At 40.2% G+C, this 18548-nt stretch overlaps 1 long non-coding RNA gene across 1 annotated transcript; it reads left to right on the plus strand.

Annotated features, from left to right (window-relative positions):
• Positions 1 to 184: 184 nt before the first annotated feature.
• LOC122483464 lies at positions 185 to 18163 on the plus strand. Its single transcript, XR_006297403.1, has 3 exons — positions 185 to 2928; positions 14910 to 17495; positions 17995 to 18163. It is a non-coding gene; the product is annotated as an uncharacterized LOC122483464 (long non-coding RNA).
• The last annotated feature ends 385 nt before the right edge of the window (positions 18164 to 18548 follow it).

Genomic DNA, 18548 nt, shown 5'->3' on the forward strand with positions numbered 1-18548 from the left:
CACAAGGATGCTTTTGCTGCAATATGGATTTGGAGAGTACAGTGTAACCATTTATTTATCTCCATCCACATATGAATTAGCTTGTTTTCCTATCCCTCCCTGGCAGTTGCTGTTTCTTCTTTTAGTTTTTGCTTTTTGTTCTCCCTACACATTATTTTTCTTAGTTTCTAAATACCATTGTTTTTGTTTTTAAAGTTTATGGTTGGGGATGGGGGACAATGGGGAATGACTGTTAACAGGTATAGGATTTATTTGGGGGGATAATGAAAATGTTCTAAAATTGATTATGGTAATGGGTAGATGACTCTGAATACACACAAAGAAAATAATTGAATTGTATGCTGTAAACATGTGTATTTCTTGAGCACCTTGTAGAACCAGATTCTCTGTGGGCCCTAGGATCCGTGGTGAATAAAATGAATAAGTTCCCTGTCCTCAAGGGATTGATATTCAAGTGATGGAAATAAATGCTAAATAATTAAAAAATTGTTTTGTATGGTAATAAATGCTCAAGAGAATATTTAAAGGTGAAAATATTATAGAGAGTTTATTTTAACTTAAGATAGAATCTTCAGGAGAGTTCTCTCTGAGAAGGTAGCATTTCAGGTGATCCTAAATGATAGAAGAGCAGCCAGACGTGTGCATACTTGGGGCAAGAGCACTCCAGGCAAAGGGAATATACAGGGTCAAGTTCCAGGGTGGCTGGGTATACCAGAGGGCGCATGATGCAGGTGTTGTAAGGGGAAAAGCCCTTTATTTTTGTTGTAATTACAATGGACAGTCATTGGGAGATCATAAGTAGGGGCATGTTAGAGTTTGATTTCATCTTCAAAAGACTTCAGAGACCAGTCAGAAGGCTGTGATAGTGTTCCAGCTGTACTTGTGTTGTAGTGACACTGGGGAGATGTAACACGTGGTTGATTTTGGAGGCACAGCCCAGTGTATGTGTCTTTTATATTTCCTAGCATAATGTGGCATATACAATGGATGCTTTGTTGAATGGATGAATGTTTGGAGAGGGCCGTAGGGGGAGAAATATCTAAGTAACAACGGAAGGCCAATGATACATCAAACTTTGGTGCCATGAAATATTGACTTTTGAATTTATCAGTAGTTGTTGACTTCTTGATGGATGCTACTGTGGATTGTAGTCCAAACTTGTAATATCAGCAGCGATAATGCCAGACTAATTCCTTCCATCTCACTGTTCATCACAATGCAATGCGGAAAAAGAGGATTTAATTTGAGGTGAAAGATATTGTGTAATGGAGAAGTAAGGGTAGCTTTACTTTTAAGGTAATCTCTTTTCTATACCTTGATATCTTCCCATCATTGCCTCTACTTGTCCTGGTGATATTTGTTAAGTTATCAACACCTTTTAAAAAAAACCCCAAAATCTAGAAATTAGAGGGTCAATATCTTTGTAGTGATGTTCATTTGGGAGCAGAAATGGAAATCATGAGATATGGAACCTACTCTCTGCAGGATCCATCTCATTATCCAAGATATAAGGACACCATAGGAGTCGCTGAGAATTGCTTTCCATATTTAGATTTCTGGTTTGTCAGAAATTAACTGCATCACAATAGGTCTACGCTCTGTTTCTGGGAAGCAGCTGGCATGGAAGGGAAAGAACATATTCTCTGAATATCAGTTTATATCCTGGTTCTCTTGCTTACTGCATGAGCTTGGGCAAAACACTTCATTTCTGGGTTTGGTGTGCTAAGCTGCGATATGGTGGCAGTAATCCACTGCTTTCAGAAAATAACTGCCTTTCAGTATAATTTATACAGGAGATCACCTATTTAAAGTAATTCAAAACATGGTCTCTTTACTTCCTTTCCCTTTTCTTTCCTGAGGAAGTAGTTGTCAGGTGTAATTTTATTGCTTATCAATATTATACTTGTTGTATGAACATAGAGGGGCTGTAGTTCTGTGGAAAAGTCTCACCATGGTGCTAAATTGGGTGCAGAGTTCTGGCTTCCCTTTAGGACATGCATGGATAACCAGCATAGCCAAGGATTAAATGAGTGGATGGTTTTCTGTGATTATGCCAGAATCTCAACCAATGATAAAGATATACGACCTGGCAGAAGTAAAAGTAAAGGTTATAAGTACATTTGGATGAAGGCTACCGAGACTGGAAAAGGATTGACCTTCCATTCAGATGCGAGCTTTTGACTTGGTTGCACTTTGCTTCCTCTCCAAACTGGCACTTTATTTTCAGCCCTCAAATAAAGAGCAACCATTTGATTTTGTAATGTAAAAACTATTATTGCCCTTAGGAAAAGGATTACTGAACTTTCTGTACCTAGTGTTTATGCCTTTAATAAGCACAGTGTTTCCAAGAGAATTGAATGCCTTTTTGTACTGTGATGTTTTTCTACCACTACATCTGAGTTTTGTACCTTAATGTCTGGGAAACTTGTTTTTATAAATTCACAGAAACCTGACAAACAGTAGGAATTTGTTCTCTGTCCTGTAGAGATGGGCAAATCCCTAAAGAGCTTGTTGATCTCATGCTAGCTACTTTGCTGTGAGCCAGGCGCCTTTCTTTTCTAAGGGAAAGATTTATACAGGGGAATAAGGTTCATGGGAAATAGCAGACTCAGGTAACTGCAGTGTTAACAGGCAGCACCACATATCGTGGGTTCATCCACTTACCTATGGAAACTCTTACAGGCTCTAACATTTGATTGTGCTTTACAGGTTGCATATAGTATTGCATTTTGATTCCAACTATGGCATCATAAAGGGCAATGACATACAAAGACCTGCTACTCTCCTAAATATTAAAAGCCAAAGCATGAAGAGGAAGAGTTTAAGTGTGGGGCAATGAAGCTGGAGAGAAAAGCAAGAGTCAGATGGCAAAGTGTTTTGTGTGCCAACTTCGAGACTTTAAACTTCATTCTAAGAAACTTCAGGAAGGTAAGGCAAAATCATGGGAGGTTTGCATGTCAGGACGTGAAGTTTTCAGTCATATATCTTAGATATGTCTTTCTTGGGGCTCTATGGAGGTTTGATTTGAATGGAGAAGGCTGGAAGCAGGGAGACCAGGTGGGTAGTTGTGGAGAAATTCAAGTAAACAAAGAGGAAGTCTAGAAGTGAGTACAATAGAGAGGATAGAGAAATTGGGACAGAGTTGAGTGAGTGAATGAATGAGTGAGGAAAGAGTGGTAATGAAATAAAGGCAGTTGGAAGATATGACTACTTCACTCTTTTGGTTAGACAATTTCTTAACCAATCAATAGATTAAACTGTGTTGAAAGAAAGATTTTTGTAGTTGGTGTCGGCAAGATGGAGTAGGAGATACCAGCCTTCATCCCCCCTCCCTCCCTGCCCCCTAAAGAACAACATTAGGCAGCTATCCACAAAAGAAAATAGCCTTGGGAGGGCTCAAGAGTCCAACCAAGGACTTAGAGCAACACGATGGAGCCAAAACAAAAAAGGAAAAGAAAAAGAAAAAAGGATAATAACCGCACAGAAAGGATCACTGAGAGATGAGCTTAGCTGAGATATCCGGAGGTGGCTAGGGACCAAGAAGATGGGGTAATCAATATCAGTTGCACAGCACGTACCATAATGGCCCTGGTGGCCTGCTCTGCAGAGGACTCTGGGCAGCCCCGCAACTGAGGCCCCACAGCAGCCAGACTCCCCACAGCTTTCACAGAGGAGAACCTGGTGGTATTTGTTGGCACAGACCCCAGTGGCCTGCTCTTCAAAGGACACTGGCAGTTTTTGGCGCTGAGGTAACCAGCAACCGCCACAGTTGAAAATTCCCCAGAGAAGGAGTTGCTGCGGTATGTTCTCTAAAACGAGCCGCTCTTTTACCACTCTGGGACCTGGGCTGCGCCTCAAAACCCTGTGCACACGTTGGATCCTGGAGCCACAGCTGCTGCACAGGCACCCCCGTTTCACGACTCCAGCTCTGTAGCTGCTGTTTGTGCACAGGCACTCCAAACAGTGGCTCAATGTCAGGCATCAGAGTTACCCCTGCTGGAGGTCAGCCAGTGCTCCAGATCCTGGAGTTGCTGTCACTTCATGTGCACTTGCACTCCAAACCCCAGCTCTGTGGCTGCTCTGTGGATACCCATGCATCAGATACCAGTGCCACCACCACAGCTATGGTGTCAGTGAGCCAGACCCAGCCCCTACAGGGATTCCCTGAGGCCCTGACATTCACTGTAGGAGAAAAAGAGATCAGTTGGTCTCCAGCAGCTTTCATAACCAAAGACCCCAACCGCCCTAGCTCCTTCTGTGGACACCCACAGTTTTAACATTGAGGACTTTGCAGTCATTGCCAGCACTGACATTAGCTGACAGATCTGCACAGAGACTACACCACTGGGCCTTTCCCAGAGTGGGAACTGCTACAAACAACCCAGACAGCATCCTCACACTTCACCTGCAGGTGAAGGTCTTTACTTACCAAAACCAATTCATAAAGTTGGAAAGTGGCAACTACTCAAACAAATGTACAGACATCAGCAAGAAACATGAAAAATCAAGGAAACAAGACATGACCATATGAACACAATAACTTTTCAGTAACTGACCTCAAAGGAATGAAACCTACAGCTTCCTGGATAAGGAATTCAAAATCATTGTTTGAAGGAAGCTCAACGAGCTGCAAAAGAACACAGATATTTGACACCAAAAGCAAAGGCAACAGAAGCAAAAATAAACAAGTGGGACTATATCAGAGTGAAAAGCTTCTTCACAGAAGAAATAGTCAACAGAAATGAAGAGGGAACCTATGGAATGGGAGAAAATATTTGCAAACTATTAGATAAGGGGTTGGTATCCAATATATATAAGGAACTCCCACAACTCAATAGCTAAAAATCAAATAGTCTGATTTCAAAATGACCCGAGTAGACAATTTTCCAAAAAAGACATATATAATGACCAACAGATACGTGAAAAGATATTCAACATCAATAATCATTAGTAAATGTGAATTAAAACCACAATGAGGTATCACCACATACCTGTTAGAATGGCTATTATTAAAAAAACAAGAGATAAGTGTTGGCAAGGATATGGAAACAAGGGAACCCTAGTGCACTGGTGGGAATGTAAATTGGTACATCCACTGTGGAAAATAGTACAGAGGTTCCTCAAAAAATTAAAAATAGAACCACTATATGATCTAGCAATCCCACTTTTGGGTATATACCCAGTGGAATGATATCTATCTTAAAGAGATATCTGCACTCCCAGGTTCATCACAGCATTATTCACAATAGCCAAGACATGGAAATAACTTAAGTGTCCATTGACAGATGAATGGACAAAGAAAATGTAGTATAAAATTGACTATTTTCTAGCTATAAAAAAGGAAAAAGACCTGCCATTTGGAAATCCATGATATCATGGATGAACCCGAAGGGCATTATACTAAATGAAATTAGCCAGACATTGAAGGACAAATACCGCATGGTATCACTTATACGTGGAATGCAAAAAGAAAAAAAAAAATCGAACTCATAGAGTAGAATGGTGGTTGCCCATGGCTGAGGGGGGTGTGTGTGTGTGTTGGGGGGGTGGGAATGGGGATTTGTTTGTAAAGGGTACAGTCTTTCAGTTATGAGTAGGTTTTGAAGATCTAATGTACAGCATGGTGACTGTAGTTAACAATACTGTATTATATACTTGAAATTTGCCGAGAAAGCAGGTTTTCAGCATTTTCGGTGCACAAACACACACAAAGGTAACTACATGAGATGGTGGATGTGTTAATTAGCTTGATCGTGATAATCGCTTCACAATGTATATGTTTACCAAATCATCATGTTGTATGCTTTAAATAAACACAATTGTATTTGTCAATTATACCAATAAAGCTGGAAAAAAGAGAAATATTTTCAGGTAATATTTACTGGGGGTGTTCGGTTTAGTTGACTATAGCCCCTGGACACAGCTTCTTTTTCAGTCACCTCCAAGACACTGCTTTATCATCATTCAGAATTTCTTTGTAGCTGATTCCCCCTCTGAAATAACAAATTTTATTGAAACCGATCAAAGGAAAATGAAAAGAGATAAAATACTGCATATTTATTTTACTTCTCTGTCTACTGTGATTTCTTTTCACCCCAATAAGTTTTTAATGCTTGTAACAGACTTCATTTCTTCTTACTTTCACATTAGGGAAAAAGGGAGATCTAAATTGAAAGATACAATAATAGTAGTACATTTTTTAGATTATAAAATTTAGAGGATAGCAAATCAGATCTGGTATGCTTGGTGTGGAATTAACATATTATTTGGATGTTTCCCACCTTGTGCCTTCCATAGGAAATATTTACAGTTTCAAATTTATACTCTCTTGAGCCACAAGATTACAAATGAAGGAGTCCTATCATCTGTGAAGACCAGATTGCTGGAGAAAATAGGGGAGATGCTGGTCAAAGGGTACAAAGGTTGAGTATAAGGAATGAATAAGTTCTTGATATCTAGCAGTCAGCATGGTGGCTATAGTGAATAATACTGTATTGTATACTCAAAATTTGCCGAGAGAGTTGATCGTGATTGTTCTCCCCCCACACACAAAGATGTAACTACGTGAGTTGATAACTAGATATGTTAATTAGCTTGCTTGTGGTAATTATTTCACAATTATTTGCATATCAAAACATCACATTGTATACCTTAAATGTATACAATTTTTATTTGCCTAGTAAACCTCAATAAAGCTGAAAAAAATAAAGAAATATAAACATCATCAAAAGCTAAACTATTTACCATAAATGAGGTGCATAAATGCCTGTCAATAACCCACAAAATAACAGTAAATTTTAAAAAAAGAAAGAACATACACTGTGATGCATATAGTAGGCATTAAGCAAAATTGTATCATCACCCATGTAAGAAACATATGCTGTGAGCAAATTATTGAGTTGGGGTCAAAAAAGTTGAGAAGTGAGTCCAAAAACATATAAGAAATGGTTCTTTCCTTCCAATGTAGTTGATGAGACATATACATCAATATACATTATCTGACAGACTAGAGTGGGATAGCAATACAAGCCAACATTGCAAGACACCAAGCAACTTATGGTTGAAAACCAAAGGGATGATGGTAACAGTAAATGTCCAAGAGGGAAAGAAAGTTATGTGGGTCCAAGCGGTTTAGGATGGGTTCCATAGAGTTGGTATAGATGGAGAGGAAGGGAATACAAAGATAGAGACATGACAGTTTGTTTTTGTGGAAAGGAGAAATAGAGAATTGCAGTCCAAAAAGTAGGTTGGTGTCCAAGGGTAAAGACAATCTATCTTAGATATTAAGAGCCGCTTCTGAGTCTTGGGTTTGAATCCTAGAACAGTTCTCACCAATTTTCTTTGGGCAAGAAAGCATCTTGCTAATCGTCAATTTCCTCTTTATAAGATGTGGCTAATAATGGTTATTCCTTAGAGGTGTGTGTGTGTGTGTGTGTGCACATGTACTGACATAATGCATAGATTGCTTGGTAAAGTGCTATTTAGTGAATGGCAAATGAAGGAATGTCAACCATGTGTGTCCATAGGTAACCAGGGATGGGTTTTGATGTGTTCAGTGACATCATGAAAGCTGCCATAAAAAAGCATGTTAGGATAATAATGTAAAAAAATGACTGTGGTAAAAAAGGACTGGGGAGGGGGATGGAGTTACAGGCAAGTACAGTGCTTAGGAAGCTATTACATTAAATCTATCATGAGCAATTAAATATCCAAATTATAATGGCAATAACAGGGATTGAAAACAACAGCAAGAGAGGGTTAGATTTAAAAGCTTTTGCGCAGAAGAAAAATAGGACTTCATGTCTGATTGAAAATGGATTAAGGGACTAAAGGTAAGGGGAAATGTACATAGAGACTTCTGAAAGTTTATGATTCTCTGACTCAGGAAATGGTGATCTTTTTAATAGAAAAGTATGAGGGGGCAGCCAGTTTTCAGAGGGGAAAGGTGGGGCTTGGTTTTTGATACATTGTTTCCCAGTTAGGATGTAAAATAAAATTGCTGAGGTACAGTTAAAGAGGCTCAGAGGGCAGGGCTACCGCTGGTAGAATCTAGAGGAGCAAGAAAGGAACCTGCAAAGAAGGCAGGTGAAAAACCAGCAGGGGTAGAAGGAGAATCCAAGGGATGTAGTAAAAATACACCATAGAGGAGGGAGATGCAGCCTGGTGTGCCGGGTCTGACCTGCAGGTGACACCACAAAGGTGCCTACCAGATGGACTGAGACTGCAGTTATCGATACAGATGCCATCCCTAACTTTTCAATAGGCTGTTTCAGAAACAGTATGGGTTGGGAGTCCAAGGTGAGGTGAGATCAAGGCAGAAAGGGTAGAAGGCGACAGGTGAGAAGTTTGGCCATCAAAAGAAGCAAACTGTAGGCAGCAGGAAAGCAGATAGGCTTTCAAGATGCTTTTGGAAGGTAGAAGAGACAGAACAATTCGATGGGGGAACTTAAACATGAGGAAGAGGGGATCATCTCAGAGAGATGATAGAATGGGAAAAAGGCAAGGAACTGGCATATCCCTACTTATTAGATAAGAAGAAAGGAAAAACTGGTGGGTATAGAAATAAGTATTTTGAACTGGGACTTGCATTGGCCTTGGAAAAAAATGAAATTTGAAAATGAAACTGGGAATTATCTCCAAATTGAAACTGAAAAAACAGGAGGCCACACAAGGAAAATGAGGGAAGTTCTAGGAAAGAATCATGGTATTTTGGCCATCTTTAGAGTAGTAAAAGAACAACAAACATCACGTCCAATACCGTAGGGTGAGCAAAGGCCTGGCCAACTATATTAACCCGCCGTAAGTCATGAAGATGTCGGCACCTCATCAAAGAATTTTCAGATAAATTAACAAGTACAATGGCAAATTCAAGGTAAAATGGGACTAGGGAACAAGGTTGCTTTCAGTGATGGACGGTCCTACATTGTGAAGGCAGGGAAACTTGGCATTTCCTGATCGGGTGGAGCTGTGAGAGATTAGGAAGAAACAAAGAGAGAAACAAAGCCTAGTAGAGTACAACAGCTCAGAGTGTTTCAATGTCAGTCAACAATCAGTGGCATTGCCCAGAAAGAACATTGAAACAGTGGAAGTGATCCAGAGAGTAAGAAATTGTTATTTTCAAACCAACCAATTAGAAAGTGACATGACAGACTATAAATAGGCAATATGTCAGCATTGTATCATCAAACATCCTAGGTTGACAACTCAACCAAGCGAACAAAATGTTAGGGTGGGACTGGCCATCGTGAAGAGAATCTGCTGGTCAAGCCAAAATAAATACGATTACATGTGACATTTCAGAATGGCAAGGCTTCAAAAGAATAGCAGATGAAATAACCCTTACTAATAATGAATGAGAAGAGAAAAATACCCTGGGATGATGAAGAAAGACAAATAAAAGAGAAGGCAGACTTTAGATCAATAGTGGCTTAAGAGCAAGGACTGTATTTTAAGAAAGCTGTCATTTACTCGTTCTTTGTGCCTGAAGGTCCAAGTCTGTAACTGGCAATAGGAGATGTTTCTTCTGCCTTAAATGGCAGTGGGGTCCTATGCAATCATTTCCCATTTACAAAGGAATACAGCTGAAATGATGATGCTTAAGGTCACGGCTAGCTTTGAAGTTCTGTGATACTTGATGTTGAGGCACACATTTTCGTGTAAGAACCTGGACACGGTTGGATATCAGAGGAACATTGCTTTAGGAATCAGAAGAATCAGAAAGCTTGGATTCCAGTCTCAGATCTGTGTGATTGTGTATCTTATGACACGTCATTTGATTTCTCAGTATCTCAAGTGCCTTGTGTAAAATAACAAAGAGAGGCTAAGTGCTCACTGAGATCTTTATTACATTTTAAAAATCTGTGTTTCTACAAGAGTAGGGAACCACACTATTGACTGCCTAAATAATAAGGTTGTTCTTTGCCAAATAACATTAGGCTTAGAAACAACTATTTGTGGGTGATAGAGCCTTTCTAGAAAATTAAGACTTCCTCAGGAGAAGGGATCTGATGCTAATGCAAAAGCACAGAGATAGCACTAAAGCCATTGGACTGAATAAGGTGACTTCTGGAGTGAGTGTAGATAGAAGGGTCTTCTGAAGATTGAGCCCAGCTTTACAACTTCAAGGTGGGGGAGATCTAGCAAAGGAGATGGGGACCAGTCTGTGAGGGTATAGGAGAACTAAGAACAAATAAAGTCTAGGTGGCCAAGGAGAGAAAGCATGTTATGGAGGAGGCAATGTCGTCAAGTGCTATTGATCAGAGGAAGATGGTGGTTGAGAACTGTCCATTGGACTTGGTGATGTGGGGTCATTAGTGACACTGATAAGAGCAGTTTCATGGAATGGTGGGGGATGAAGGCCTGACTGAAGTAAGTCGAAAGAAGAACAAGAGAGAAGAAAATAGAGCTAAGAAGCACAGAACCCTTTCAGTGTGTTTTGCAGGAAAGGGAAGCAACCATTGAAAAAAAGATACAAAGTCAGGAAGTTTTGTTTTGTTGTTCAATGAGAGTTATTCAGTGAGAATGATGCAGTAGAGTAGTAAATTGATGATACAGGAGCCAATAGATAACAACAACAGAAAAAATAACTAAGCAAAGTCATTTCAGATTGTAGTAAGTACTGTGGATATAAATAGGATATGTTAGCCAGGGAAGCATTGGGATCACACTTTAAATAAAGTGGTTAAAGAAAGCCTTTCTAAGATGTTTGAGATGAGATCTGAAGATTTTTCTAGTTGCTGTTGAGGGGGAGGCGGGGAAAGAGAGAGAGAGATTGAGAGAGGGAGAGAGATTGAAAGAGAGGGAGAGATTGAAGGAGAGATCGATTGCAGAGGGAATATAAAGTACAGATGACCCACTTCAGCTTGGAATATGTGCAGTGTAGGGAAGGGGGTCAGTATGGCTGAAGAAAAGGGAAAGACAGAAATGATGCTGAAGAGTGGGCAGGTCCCAGATCTTGTCATTGTTTGTAGATCATGATGGGTTTAGATTTTATTGTAAGCACAAAGAGAGGTCCCTGGAGGATTTTGAACACGAGCATATTTTAATATGATCATTAATAACATTGTTAATAACAATTTTATCATCTTGCATTTTTAAAATACTTTATAAGTGCTGAATCTCTTAAGTGGAAGTTCATGGAGCTCACGTCATTTGCTTGAAGGCTTAGCACAGACTTGGGTGCTGAACTCAGTGGGATGCAGAGCAAAGACTCAAACCCAGTTCTACCACTTGCAAAGCCAGTGATTTTTTTCCATCACTCTGCAGTCCACCATTTTTAGCTTTTGCCCATACTCCCCACACTCAAATCTGTGGCCCTGTCAATACTGCCTCTCGACTGACACTTCCTATTGTTTTTCCCTTGCTCTTTTCTTTGATTTTTGAACACATCAGGATTAACCCCAGGCACAGAAGATATACTTGAAGAAGATTGTTTTTAATGACAACATTATTTTTATTGGTAAACTAAAATATTTGATATTTCAAGCAGAGTAGATTAAGACTTATGTCAGATATATAGGACAGGATTAATAGGGGACAATAGTTTTGATTAAAATCAGTACACTGTGATTGAAACATCCGAATCATATTTTTAAAGTCTGTAGCATAGTTCTTCACTTGAATGTATTAAATTCTTAGGTTAGTTTGCCAGGCATTTTGATCATTATTTTTTGGCATAATTCAATGAGCAAAAGGACCCTCTTCAATCTTTGAAACAGAGAAAGGATTTCCAAACTAAAGTCCATATTTTAATCGATGTTTACTTAAGGAAGACTTGCTTATCAATCTTTTAGATTTCTGCTTGGAACTAGTTGCATGTGATTTCTTTCGAAGTATAAAAAGCATTTACCATAACATAGAATGTGAAGATAAATATTAGCCAGGTCTTCACATAGTCATAGGGCTGATCTAAGTGAAATCACTCTACGTGGCTCAGGCACAACAAAGGATTTACCTGTAAGGCTACAGTCAGAGTTAAGTGGCTAAAAATGTCCCATTGGTTCAAGTGGCTCCAACCTATTAAGATGTCCCCAAACAGAAGAGCTGAGAAGTCAGGTTGTCACCGTCCCCACCACGGAAACGGGCCAAGGTAAATCAAACTTCCCTAATATTTTACTCACTTCCAATCAGCTACAGTCACACAGAAACAATATTATTATTATGGCTTTACTCACGGCAGAAAAGTTTAAGTTGTTGAAGATTTAGTGCAAGATATGACCATCTGTACCAAAACATTCAGTTTACATGCAGACTGTTGAACGTTTGTTTTAGTGGGGCCATAAAATAAATGCAGCACAAGATTCCTCTGTAGTGTAATTTTTATCACCTTATGTAGGAATAAAATAGTTTCTTTTGAGTTTAAAGGGCTGACATCAAGAGGCAAGAGGGAAAAAAACGCCTCACCCTAAAACTAATTGTTTTGCTTATTAACATAGAAGAATAATGCACAGCTACAACCTTTACTGTACATAGATTACAAAATTAAGGAACTACTTTTACAGTAAGTCAAATTGTTAGATCATATTTTTATACCACTAAATCCTAGTAATATAAAAAATAATCTGTCAGGAAATCTACAAATGATTCAACCGCAAGTTGAGACTTGGAAACAAAAAGAATTGCATAGTACCCACCTGTATCAGCTTAGCTCTAATTATATAGATGGAATTATGTGTTATTTTTTTCGTTCGGTAACCATTTACTCAGTTCAATTCAATAGGTAATAATGGAGAACCTACCACATGCAAAGCCCTGTGTTAGGCACCACTAGAGAGGCACAGATAAGTAAGACATGGTCCCTGTTCTCAAGGAGTTTACAGTCCAGTGGAGGAGATGGATGAGAACACAACTAAACCTAACATAGGTCTGGCTGTGACAAATGCTGCAAACAAGAGTATAAAAGAAAGTGCCATTCGTTTTGCCCAGAGGATTCAGGAGGGGTTCACAGAGATGAATGGTGCGTAGAACTTCTCCAGACAGAGAGGGAACAAAGGGCTTTCCAAGTAGAGGAGCACTATGATGGAAAGTATTTAAGTTTGACTCGAGCATGGAGTCCTGATAGAGGGGGCATGGATAGAGATGGACCTCTGTGGGAGAGGAAAGATACTGGAACTGAGGTAGAGGCCAGAGCCGAGTGAAGCCTTGATGGAGACAGGAACCAGAGTATACACAGTGGGAATGGAAATGAACCAGGGACCTTGTGGGTCTTGTGATTTTTGTCTCAGTCGTGTTCTTTTGTCATGCCTAAATTACCTGCCAGGGATTTTCTGTTCTTTCTTTAAGACTCAGCCCTAAAAACCATATCCAGGTGAAGCCTTCCTCCACCTCCTGGAGGGCATATGTGTCTCCATTCTTGGTACCTCCATAGCATGTGGATCAGACCACGCTTGGAGTTCTTGTAAGCTACATCCATATGAGGAGCAGATTGGAAGGTGGGCTTCATTTTGGATTCACTGTTTGCAAGGGTAGTTTTAGGTGGAGGTGGGCAGTAGGCAGCTAGAATCCCCATCTGTGGCTCAGGAAGAACATAGGGTTTAAGGTAAAGATATGGGAAGAATTTGCATAGAAATGGTCTTAGAATTGGATTAAATTTAGGGGAAAAATAATGACTCAGTTTAGAACACGTTAAGTTTCAGAAGTCTGTAAGACATTCCTGTTTTATTTTTTAAACCCCGTACTAGCTGTGGACTTAAGTCTTTAACTTACACTCCAGATATGTCTGACTAAAAATAAAGTGTGTCGTTTGGTGAGGGGCTCAAAGTTTTTATTGGAAAAATTTTAAACATGTTTTAATATAAAACAACATGAACCTTTTCTAAAAAATTCTGAGTCAGTATTTTAGTAAGATAACGGAATGCCTAATTGGGGCATATACTACTTAGGAAGCTATGGATTATAGTTATTATTAGAAAGACGTTGCTTATGTGAAAATTGACAATTAGCTTTCAAGAGCAAGTCAATTCATGAGTGAATAGATCCTGCTATGAGATAGACCCAAGTGTGTGTTGAAAGGAGCCATTGGTCCTCCACCCAATGCCAAATCACTGAGGAATCACTCAGAAAAAGGGCAAATCTGTAAGGGCAGATGTTCTGGAAGACATAGTTGGTGTGTCTCTGGAAAAAAAAAAAAACGATTGTGAAGTGTCACAAGTTACTCTAAGTGACAATTTCAAGAAAAAAAATTCTTTTGCTGCCAACTGTATTGGGGAAGCTCTTCAGAAAGGGTTTTTTCTAAAGAGAAAAAAAAGTTACATCTTTGCTTTTGTCTCTTGCTGTTCCGAGTGTTGATAAGTCTGCAGTTAGGATGGATTTTTCCGTGTTGGATTCTAAATAAGAGGAGAAAGGAGGAGAGCTTGGGAGGAAAGGGGATGCATGGAGCAGAACCTGCAAGAGAGGAAGGGGGGATGAAAGAGAGTGAAGAAAGCAATTTGGAAATGAAAACCTCTTGACAAAGTTCAAGAAGGTGGGGCTAGGGTCAGGAACAGAGGGAGGAGGAATGTTCATAGAGGAAGGTGCTAGAGTGATGAGCATAGAGGCAGAAGGCTATTGAGGAAAGAAAACTGAACATGAATCGATGATGCTATGGGAATGAAAGCAGGGAGAACCCAGGCAGCAACGTCAAGAGGAGACATTACTGTTCATGCCAATCCGTATTTATGAAAAGCATTAATCTCTAGGGATGATGATGAAGATGGCAAAAAAAAAAAAAAAAAAGGACACAGGGAATTTGATTATGAGACTGTCAGAGATCTCTAAGCAGTTTTGAAAATAATGGGACAGGATGAAGATTGGAAGTGGTCAAAGGAAGAGAAGAAATTGGGGTGAGCGAGAGAAGAGAGGGACCAACTGAAAAGAGAGGGATGGGATGGGAGCAAGTGGTGGGTGTGCTTAGTTTTCTTTTGTTTTAGCAGGGAGGAGATCAGAAATCACTTGACGGAAGGCCATCAAGAGCCTCAGAGGAACCAAGAAGGACCTGAAAACAGAAGACCAGGAAAACCATCTTCAATAAGAGCAAAGAATTGAAAATAGGGAATCTAGTAAAAACGGGCGGGCGATGGCTCTCAACCTTTTTCCACCATGCACACATGATTCAGAATGTTCCTATGTTCTGTGCTATCATGGGAGTACATACTTTCTGGCAAATCAGCTGTGATTTCACCTCATTCTCATCCACTCTAGAAAGCCTGTCAAAGTGCAAATGAGAGCGACACTGGATCCCCTCTCATGTGGCCGAGTCTCTAGCATGCATGAGCCAGAAAACAAGAGAAAGGGAAGGTCTAGAGTATGGATTAAGGGGATAATGTGCTATCAGGGAAATGGACAGGGGGCTTTTGTGTCTCAGCCATTTGAGGTTGAGAGAAAAGGAAGGGGGGAGGGGGGGGCTTAAGAGAACCTCTCTGATGAAGTTATTCAAAGAACCGAGCCTTGAGCAGTAAAAAACAAAATGTGTTAACGGAGAAACTTGGATGGGGGTGAGAGTGAACACTGGGGAGCCTTGAGAAGATGGAGAGAATACGAGCCAAAACCCAGGCAGTGCGACAGGGAAGAAATGGTGGGGAGACACAGAATCTGGGAAGGAGTCCTCAGAGCAGAGATGGGAAAGCTGTCGGCTCTGTCGTTGTTTCACTGCTGGGCAGAGAGCAGGCATCGCCCCAAGATCCAGGGGCCGGCCTGGGTGACCCAGGGTCCGCCCAGGTCGCGGGGTGGTCCTTAAAAGCAGTCTTTTTGTTCTTTGGTGATAACAGACTGGTGGGTCAGATATACCAGTTTTTTCCCCTCTGTCCCCTTCTGTCAAATTATGAAAGCTTCATGGGCAATGTGTGTTTTTAAGTTTTAAGCACCACTCAATCAGAGGGGATTTTCCACAAGGACTTACAAAAATGCAGATTACACTGTAAAAATGCTTTTCAGCCAATAAAAGTCCTGTTTTACTGAGCGAATTTCTTTATGATGTTTAACTTTGGTTCAGGTTCTGATTCCGAGAAATGAAATTTGGTGGAGTGAAAAGGAAAAACAACGTGGAAAGAAGAAAACCCCAAGATAGCCATTTAAAACCCCACAATCAGACCTTGTTTATGTGATATGGACTCAGAGCTTTCTCTTCAAAAATGCATGCGATTAAGAAAATACTTTGAGAACCTAATAATAGGTCCTTGAAACCTGAGATCCACCTCTCATCTTTCTAACTCTTGGGAACGCAGTTAATAAGAATGTATGTTTTTAATACACCGATTCTTAGCAACAAAGTAGTTCTTTAATTAGTACAAAACTCGAATAATGCATTGCCTATTATCGTGTACTGCACGTAACATTTGGTAACTTGTACTGGCAGATTCGTTTACATATGTCACCACTGTACCTGTAATTTAGCTTAATGCCAGGTCAGTGTGCCAAGTGTGTGTGTCTGTTTTTAAAGCTTTCCCCAACAGTCGTTTCATGGGCCTTCACAGTAGTAACTGAAACAGTGTCTGTATTAGGAAATCGTAATCAGTCAAAATGCTGTCTCTTGCAGGGATCCACTATAGTCTTCACTCGCATGAGGGCAATGAGTGGTTCACTTTTTAGAAAATTACTTAGTATTATCTTAAAAAATGGGAAATACCGGCCGAAGGTGTAGTCAGTACGGTCAGTCTGTAATTTTGCCGAGGGGGATGCTTGGTGTCTTTTAAGCGAATTAAGTCAAAATCAAAGCGTGGGACTTGAAATATACTTGAGACCTGGTCGGATGGTTAAGGCACAGGACAGACCAGATGTAGTGATCTGACGAATCCTTTTTGGTGTAAGTTGTTCTAATTTCTCACATCACCACATGCAGTTTTCTGGTGTCGGGAATCACTTCTTGACAGAGAAATCAAGCTTCTCCCACGTGACCAATTTGCCCCAAAGGAGGATGCCTGAAAGAGAATGCCTGCCAGTCCCTTTCTGTCCTGATCTCTGTCACCGTGGTCTCTACAGGTGTTGCGGCTGGAAGCGTCAGAAGAGAAAGGACTCCAAAAAACATGAGGAAACCTCAACTTGCAACTATTTAAAAGTACCCTCCTCTCTCTTGAACCGTCAGTAGGAAGTGTGTGGTTTATTCCCTCACTCCACACCGGATTTAAGTGGGCAGATAGCAGCAGGATTTTAAAAGTTTTTCATCATGACTTAAGTCTCTAAGATTTAGAGTATTTTGTTTGTCTGACTGTCTCACCAGTACAAACCTTCGCCATCGATATTAGAATGGAGAATTCCTTCCTTTGGAATTCACAAGCATAACATACATAATCCTTTATCTCTGGCAAAGCTATTAGCTTCTTGGCCTTTGGCTGGTAGATGTATACAGTATCTATAGTTATTGCATGCGAGTGTTCTCAACTGACTTGCAAACCCTTTGATCAAACCAGCTAAACTTGATTTTCCAGATTATTCAAGAGACAAGGCACACATCTATCAGCTTTACAAGTCCTGGCAAGCAATCAAGACCCCATGCTCCCCCACTCCCTTCAACAGAATCAAAGGTAAACAGGGAGCCAGCTCTCATTTAAATATGTAGCATCGAGATCTTGCCTCCACTTTCACAGTTGTAGCAGCAGAAGAAAAACAACAGTCGAAGTAAGAAAAAGGTTTCCTTGGCAAGGATGCCAAACTAAATAATGACACCCAAAGCAAAAACATGCTTCACTGAAACTAAACTTCAGTCAATTCAGCCTGCTTAAAACAAAGCTTTTTTTGTGATTTCAAAAGTGAACATTGTACTTTGCTCTGGCAGCCATTTCTGTGTTTTTGAATGATCCGATTATGCATAAATCCCCGGCCTACAGGTCTTTCAGCACCTCTATCCCGCGAGTGATTTGAAAACATGACTGAGAATTTCTATATACAGTGCCTGCCCTTTTCTTCCTCTTAACCTTTTGAAATATACACTTTGACTCCACTGTTTTGACATACATTGTCATTGTGTGTTTTCTCTCTCTCTCCCTTTCTCTCTCTCTTTTATTGCTTTGGAAATATTTATAGGACATCAGGGTCTCTGCTTCCTGTTCCCTCGAAGCTCATGTTCTTCATCACCCTGCCATCCACGTCTTGCTACGGTGCTACGGACTTCACTGGGACAGATTTGAAGTAGCCATATGCGTCCGCCTTTGTGATTTGTCCAGTTTGTAGTAAAGAGACAGCAAACAAAAATTGGTTTTGTCGTTGTTGTTGTTCTTAAATAATTAAAGCTGTGATGTTAAGGCCTTTATTTGAACAATGGCATGTGTGCTTGGCTGGTGAGTAGCCGACGGACTAACAGCATAAAATGGTACCCGTTTGAGAACACATGGCCACATCGTGGCTTGGAAGGGGTTATTTTTTTTTTTTATATGAAATTTATTGACAAATTGGTTTCCATACAACACCCAGTGCTCATCCCAAAAGGTGCCCTCCTCAATACCCATCACCCACCCTCCCCTCCCTCCCACCCCCCATCAACCCTCAGTTCTCAGTTTTTAACAGTCTCTTATGCTTTGGCTGTCTCCCACTCTAACCTCTTTTTTTTTTTTTTCCTTCCCCTCCTCCATGGGTTTCTG

The sequence above is a fragment of the Prionailurus bengalensis genome, chromosome A1 (genome assembly GCF_016509475.1).
Source record: "Prionailurus bengalensis isolate Pbe53 chromosome A1, Fcat_Pben_1.1_paternal_pri, whole genome shotgun sequence".
In the NCBI taxonomy this organism is placed as follows: Eukaryota; Metazoa; Chordata; class Mammalia; order Carnivora; family Felidae; genus Prionailurus; species Prionailurus bengalensis.